Raw genomic sequence first — 6,643 nt, forward strand, 5'->3', positions numbered from 1 at the left:
TTCAGACTTCCTATATATTTATATATACATGTGTGTGTAAGTATGTTCATATATACAGATGCACATATGTATATTTATATATACACATAAATATGTATTCACACATATATATGGGGAACCAATGCTTTTCACATGGAATTTTATAGGAAATTAATATCCTACTCCCCAAATCTGTCTTGCAGAAGCTGGATGGTGGGGGAGATATTTCTTTTCTCACTCTATGAGGTGTAAGATCCTCCCCACAAAATGATGCAACCCAGAAAGAACTTTGAAGGTCTTGAGGAAAATTAGCTGCATAAATAGCCAGGTGGGTGGATAAACAGAGAGGAGCACGGAATTTGCTTGTTCCAGAAATTTTTAAGTGGACACCAACTTGGAAAAAGTTGTTCCTTTTCTGATGAGCTTTAACATTCAAATTCAGAGAAAATTTGTTTTCCTGGTTTTCCTGAAGTCAGAATAATCTCAGCAGCTGATCCTTGCAACACTTTGATTGGCATCCAAATATTCTGGAGCAGGGATCTGCTCCTGGCCAGGGGACTTCAGGACAGCCTGGTGACGAGTGAAGTTCAGGCAATGGCCTGGTTTTCTCCTTTAAAATGACCCAACAGAATGTGGCAATAACATGTTCAGCTTTAAAACATTGGGCATTGGGTTACTACTGGAGAATATCTCTACTTTAGAATACTTTAGAATGTCATTCTAATACTTCAGAATGCCTTTCCCACGGTGAATATCCTGAGCTGGGAGAGATCCATAAGGAACATCGAATCCAACTGCTAATCCTGGACATCCCAACAATCCCACCTGTGCCTGAGAATCTTGTCCAAACCCTTCTTGAGCAGCTTTGGGGCTGTGACTATTCCCTGGGGAGCTGTTTCAGCGTCCGACCAGTGCTGAGTGAAAAACTCCTCCTAATTTCCAACCTAAACCTCCCCTGGCACAACTTCAGACCATTCCCTTAGGTCCTACTGTTGGAAATGATACCAAGTTCAAAATTTTTTATAGAACATTAGTTAGGAGTTTTTGTCCTTTGTCATGCAGGAAGGGAACTGAAGTTTCTTTGCAAAAGATTGTTTTACCAGGCGAGGTCTGATGAGGTCTGAACATCCCAGTGGATTGGGAGTAGCACAGAAAACGCACAAAAGATAACAACTATTAACTCCAACCATCACCCATCACTGTGGTCCAAAAAAACTGGTCTGGGAAAAGAGAGATAAAAGAAAGGAGAATGAGAACCTAATTAACATCAGAGGCAAAGAAATCCATATCCAATAGGAACCTGAATATTAAAACTGCATTACTTGGGACCAATGAACATCCAACCAATGAATTTCTATGGGTTTTGACTGTACAACATATATAATAATAATGATAATGTTATCATAATATATAAAATATATAAAACTAATGAAAAAAAAGATAATAGAATAATATATAAAATATATTTAAAATCTAGTAATGTGTGATGGAATGGTTTTCTCTGCACAATCCAGGCAATGTGTGGATGAAATAATTTCACTTGCAATCCCATCCTATGATCTGATGTAATCTCATAGCACAGCAGGAAGTGATCTTCCTTTTTCCTTGGAAAATGCCTGTTTTCCAAATGGACTGCAATGGTTCCGTATTTGAGCAGGAGGGATTTGGAGAGAGGGAAGAAGACACCCCAAATTCCAGGTGTTTGCAGTGAGCCAATTGACCAGGCAATTACGGGGAGTTCCCAAGGGCTGCTCCAGCCTCGGGGCCTTATGGGAGGCTCCGTGGTGGTATCCAGACAAATCACCTCCCACACACCCTGACTAATTACTGTTCTTTGCCCAATTAGCACATACCAATCCTCCAAGCAAAAGCAAAACATCTGCAGCCAGTGAAAGGAAGGCACTGAGCTGAATCCAGAATGTGTCTCCTCTTTCCAGCAGGAAATCTGTGCTGGTTGGGGCTGTTCATCCCAGCTTGAGCATTAAATCAAACCAGAGCTGATAATAAACACACAAAAAATGTGTTTCAGTTCCTGCAACACCCTGAAACACAGGGAGGAGGTGACACAGGAAAGTCAAAGGGGTTCCAGTCCCAAGGTTTATTCCGTGCCCTTCTTAATTGCTTATAATCTACATGGGGAAAGCAATAATTTCTCTTTTCTTTCTCAGTTGCACTCCAGTATTAAGAATCCAACTGCATTTTCCCCCTTTCAATCATCAGGCCCAACCATTATTTTGACAGGGCTTTTTTCAGTCTGAGTTTGCTATTACTGCATAGTGGATGGTTTATATTGCTAATTAGCATCTATTAAGGCTGTTATCCCATTCAAGCCTTGATGAATGGAGATGGAAAGGAATAAAGCATCAGAATAAATCAGAGCAGGAGAAACTGAGCTCTCCTGTGGGAAATCTCTCCAAGTTGAAAGTGGCTGGATGTGTGCAGTGGAATTTTATATATGTAGCTTGTATCATTGATGTTATGGCTTTCAAACCTGTTATCCATGGTCTGGATACTTTAAAGTAAAAGAGCTGGCATCCTGGGTGTTCTGGCAACAGCTTCCTGTCTCCAGTATCCAATGAGAAACTGAAGATAACCAGGAGGAATATAAGAACTGGGGGGAAAAAAATATGTGTAACATAAAATCAGTGTTCAAAAATCTTAAATTCAGTAGTTTCCCAAACTTGAGGTGTTAATGGTCCTTGATAAAATTTATACTGGGCAATGATATCCAGAGAAAACAGAACATTTATAACCTGTGGAAATGGGAGAGGCAAAGGAAAAACCCTTTTGCCTCCTCGTGGTGTTGGGGAGCTGAAATTGGAAAGAGTAAAGGTCACTGATTTTGAAATTAAGATTATTACAGAGAAAAGGGGAAGGCAAGTGATGTCACTGCTGAAGGGAATGTGATTTCCAGGAATAACCCATCAGGTGGGCTCTGAGAAGCCCCAGACAGAGCCCAAGTCTGACTGAGCCTTGCAGTCCTCATACAGAAATCTTTCCCCATGAAAGAAAAAATTATGAATCAGAGCTTCTTTTTAACAAGAAATCTGAAAAGAAAACCAAAGGAAATATCCTGCCTCTTCAACTTCCCAGCCCTTCTTCTTCCTGACACCCCCAGTTTTGGGATGTAAGGTGGCACAGGCATCTTTCTTGTTCCATGTGAGCTGGCAGAAACCCCAGCAGATTTTTACATGAACATTCACACAGACGAAACCACTGCTGGCATTCCATCCCATAGTGAAAAATCAATTCCAGCCCTTATCCTGTGTCTTTTCCTTTTTTCTGTGACTTTTTCGTGGGATGCATCAAAACCAAGTCTGCCTCCAAACCCCATGCAGTGAGATTTCCCTGCCTTTATTTGGACAAAACACTTCCATGTTTTCCCATGGAAAAAAGACTCCATATGTGGTGTAAGCTGGCCAAGCTGCAAAAATCCTGGCGAGATGGACCAACAAATATGGGCTCTGGAGCTAGGATTGTGTTCCCTGTGTTGTAGATCTCCACATAATTCCATCTGCAGGAAAAAAAAAAAATCAATAAAAGGGAGTTGATGGATATGACTGGAGGGGGGAATCAAAGCCCATCTGGAATTAAATCTGGTGAGGGACATGAAGGGCAGCAAGTTTTCTGCAGGAATATCAGCAGCAAAAGGAAGAGTGAGGAAAATGAGGGGCTGCTGCTCAGCAGGGTGGGAATTCTGGTGACAAAGAACATGGAAATTGCCCAAGTACTCTTCATTTAAATCTTTCCTGGTAAAATCAGTCTTCAGAAATCCCAGTTTCCTGGGCCAGAGCAAGGAAGATTTATCCTCAGGGAAAAAAGATCCAGTCAGGGAACACTAGGACAAAATAGACTTATAGAATGCATGGATGGAGGACAGGATGGATCGAGAGGATCTGATGTCATTGCAAAGTCACTCTCACTTATCTTTGAAAGGTCATGGTGACCATGGAAGTTCCAAGGAGCAGAAGAAGCAAATCCCACTCCTGTCTTCAAGAAGGACAGAAAGGGAACTCAGGACAGGGAGTTCCTCAGGAAGCTGATGGAGCAGCTAATCTTGGGAATTGGTTTGGAACACACATCCAGTTCTTTGAATTTCAGTAAGGAAACTTAATGGTCATTGTGGGCAATGCCTGTGGGAAACTGGAATTGATGGTGTGCTGAGATCCCTGGGTTTGGAGTCTCTGCTTGTCTGAGTCTCTTCACGTTGTTTGCAAACTGCTCTGAGCAGGAACAATCTGTTCCTTCAGTCCTTAACTGCATTGGGATTTTGCTCTGGGTCTGGATCCTACCACAGCTAAAATGTTAAACATTCCAAACCAGAATCATTTGGATGGATTGTTGACACCAAGGGCTGGAAGAACTGAATTTAAAAGGGTGGAATGACCCACTGGAGAGACCCTTTTATGAGGATCTTGGACAGCCCCATGTAAATCATGGACAATGTTCTCAGGAACATGGTGATTCTTGGAGTTGTCCTGTGCAGGGCCAAGAGCTGGACTCAATATTCCTTGTGGGCCCCTTCCAGCTCAGAACATTCCATGATTTGGTGATCCTGTGAATTCTGAAGTCATTGCTGTCTGTACTGGCAGGTCTCCAGCTGGCACATGAATGAGGACATCAGGACAGAAGTGTTTGGATCTGGACCCAAATCCCTCCAGTCTCATATTCCCACATTCCCTTCTCAAGAACTGCAAGCCATAGCCCAGAGATCCTGGTAGGAGACAAGCAGGCAGAGCAGGGGTTATCTATCCCAAGAATGCTCTTCCAGCCCATTCCTGAGAGTCTGATCTATCCCAAAGTATTTTTGAGCTGGATTTAGATGTGATGACCTGGCTGTCCTGTGTGTGTGACTGTTGCCTTTTCTGTGTGTTTTCCTTGCAGTTTTTTAATTCATCTAAATCAAAATCCCTTTGGCAAAGGAGCAGAGATCTCAAAGGTTCTCAAGGGTTATATTTCCACAAGATTCAAAACCAGCAAGACACAAGTCTGAAGGGAAATAAGCTTCATTAACTCAGATACTCATGGTGCCATTGTTTTACACTCTTTATTAACTCACAGAAAGGTGAACAAGTTCATTTTCCTCTTCAAATAAGGAAAACAAATATTATTTTACATGCTGCCAGGCAAAGGCTAGAAGAGAAAATCTCTGCCCACTAATGCTGTTCTATTCAATGCATGACTAAAATCATATTTGCTTTGATAGAAAATCTTTATCCTGAGATAAAGACAAGTCTCTGGTCTCTTTTTGGAAGGCCTGGTAGGAACAAAACTTATATTGAGAGAAATGCACAGGTTATAGATGTAATAATAGATAGTTTGAAAATCTGTATGTTTGGAAAATCAGTGTTGACCAACCTGTGGTGTGTCAAGCATGAGGTATTCTGCAAAAACATGGAAGAAACCCATCAGTGGAGAAGAGGAATGACCCAAAATTCTTCTTGACAGTGAATCAGCCAAAATACAAACCAGCAAATGAATACTTATAAAAAAGTTATGCTTGTTTTATGCTTAAAAATTATGCTCATTTTTAGGTGTCTAAAACCCAAAAGCCACTGCAGCAACACCACAAAAACAACAGCAAAAATGGTACTTGAAAAATAGTTGGAGTTAGGTTAAAAGAGGTTATGATTCCCTGATGTGAGAGTGCAATTCTTGTGTTCCTTTTTTTCACAATGTTTATGTTTCTTAGGAAGTTTTGGGCAGAGAAGTTGGGAGAAAACCAATTTGTTTGAGTAATTTTCTGCTGAACACTCTGACAAGGGAACTTTCCACTTCCAACTGTGCATTGGAGACAGAGATAAAACAGGGGAGAGCTGGCCAGGTGGGAAAGTCAAGAATAAGCAGAAATGAGGAAACTCACAGCAAATGTGTGAGAAAGCCTCATGAAATATAGAAGAAAAGAGGCTTTTCCCTAGGGATCCCAAAAATTCAGTTTTGTTGCCATCCAGAAAATACTGGAAGCTAATGATGGGAGAAATGGATCTGTTTTATAAGACAATGGTCAAAAGACATCTTTGTTTTCAAATCCAATTTGTTTTTTTCTAATTTTCCCCAGCAGATCCAAAGACCTTTCTTTAAACAACATAAGTCATCAAGGTGGGGTTCAGCAATGCAAACCTTTAGAGAATCAAAGACAACTCAATGAGGACTTTTTTGTGCTCACTTTAATTCAAAATTTGGGAAAATCCACTTCAAAGGTCTCTCTGACTCCAGGACCCATCACCTTGGCACTGAAGGGCCTCTCCAAACCCTTCCAGACATCTTGTCACCAGTTCCATGCTCAGCTGGAATCTCATCCTCTGAGATATTATCAGGATAAGGGATTTGTGTTTATTTCTATTTAAACCAAATGTGTTGAGTCTGTTTTTTTCTAACTGTGAGCCAAGGGGCAAAGCAGGAGCTGTTTAAGGCTTTTAATAAGTGGCAGGATAAGAACCCAATTTTTGTATCTCAGTAATAATTTTTAGAATTATGGAGTAGGGGAGACTGAGGAATAGATGGAAAAACATTCAGGGATAGTGTTGATAGAGATCCTGAAAGTTCATGGAACAGTTTGAGTATAAAGGGACCTGAAAGACCTTCTCATTACAGCCCCAGGGCCACCTTCCATTAAACCTGTTTGCTCAAGAAAAAAAAAATGTTGGTGAGTTTATTTATATAA

The sequence above is a fragment of the Passer domesticus genome, chromosome 1 (genome assembly GCF_036417665.1).
Source record: "Passer domesticus isolate bPasDom1 chromosome 1, bPasDom1.hap1, whole genome shotgun sequence".
NCBI classification, from domain to species: domain Eukaryota; kingdom Metazoa; phylum Chordata; class Aves; order Passeriformes; family Passeridae; genus Passer; species Passer domesticus.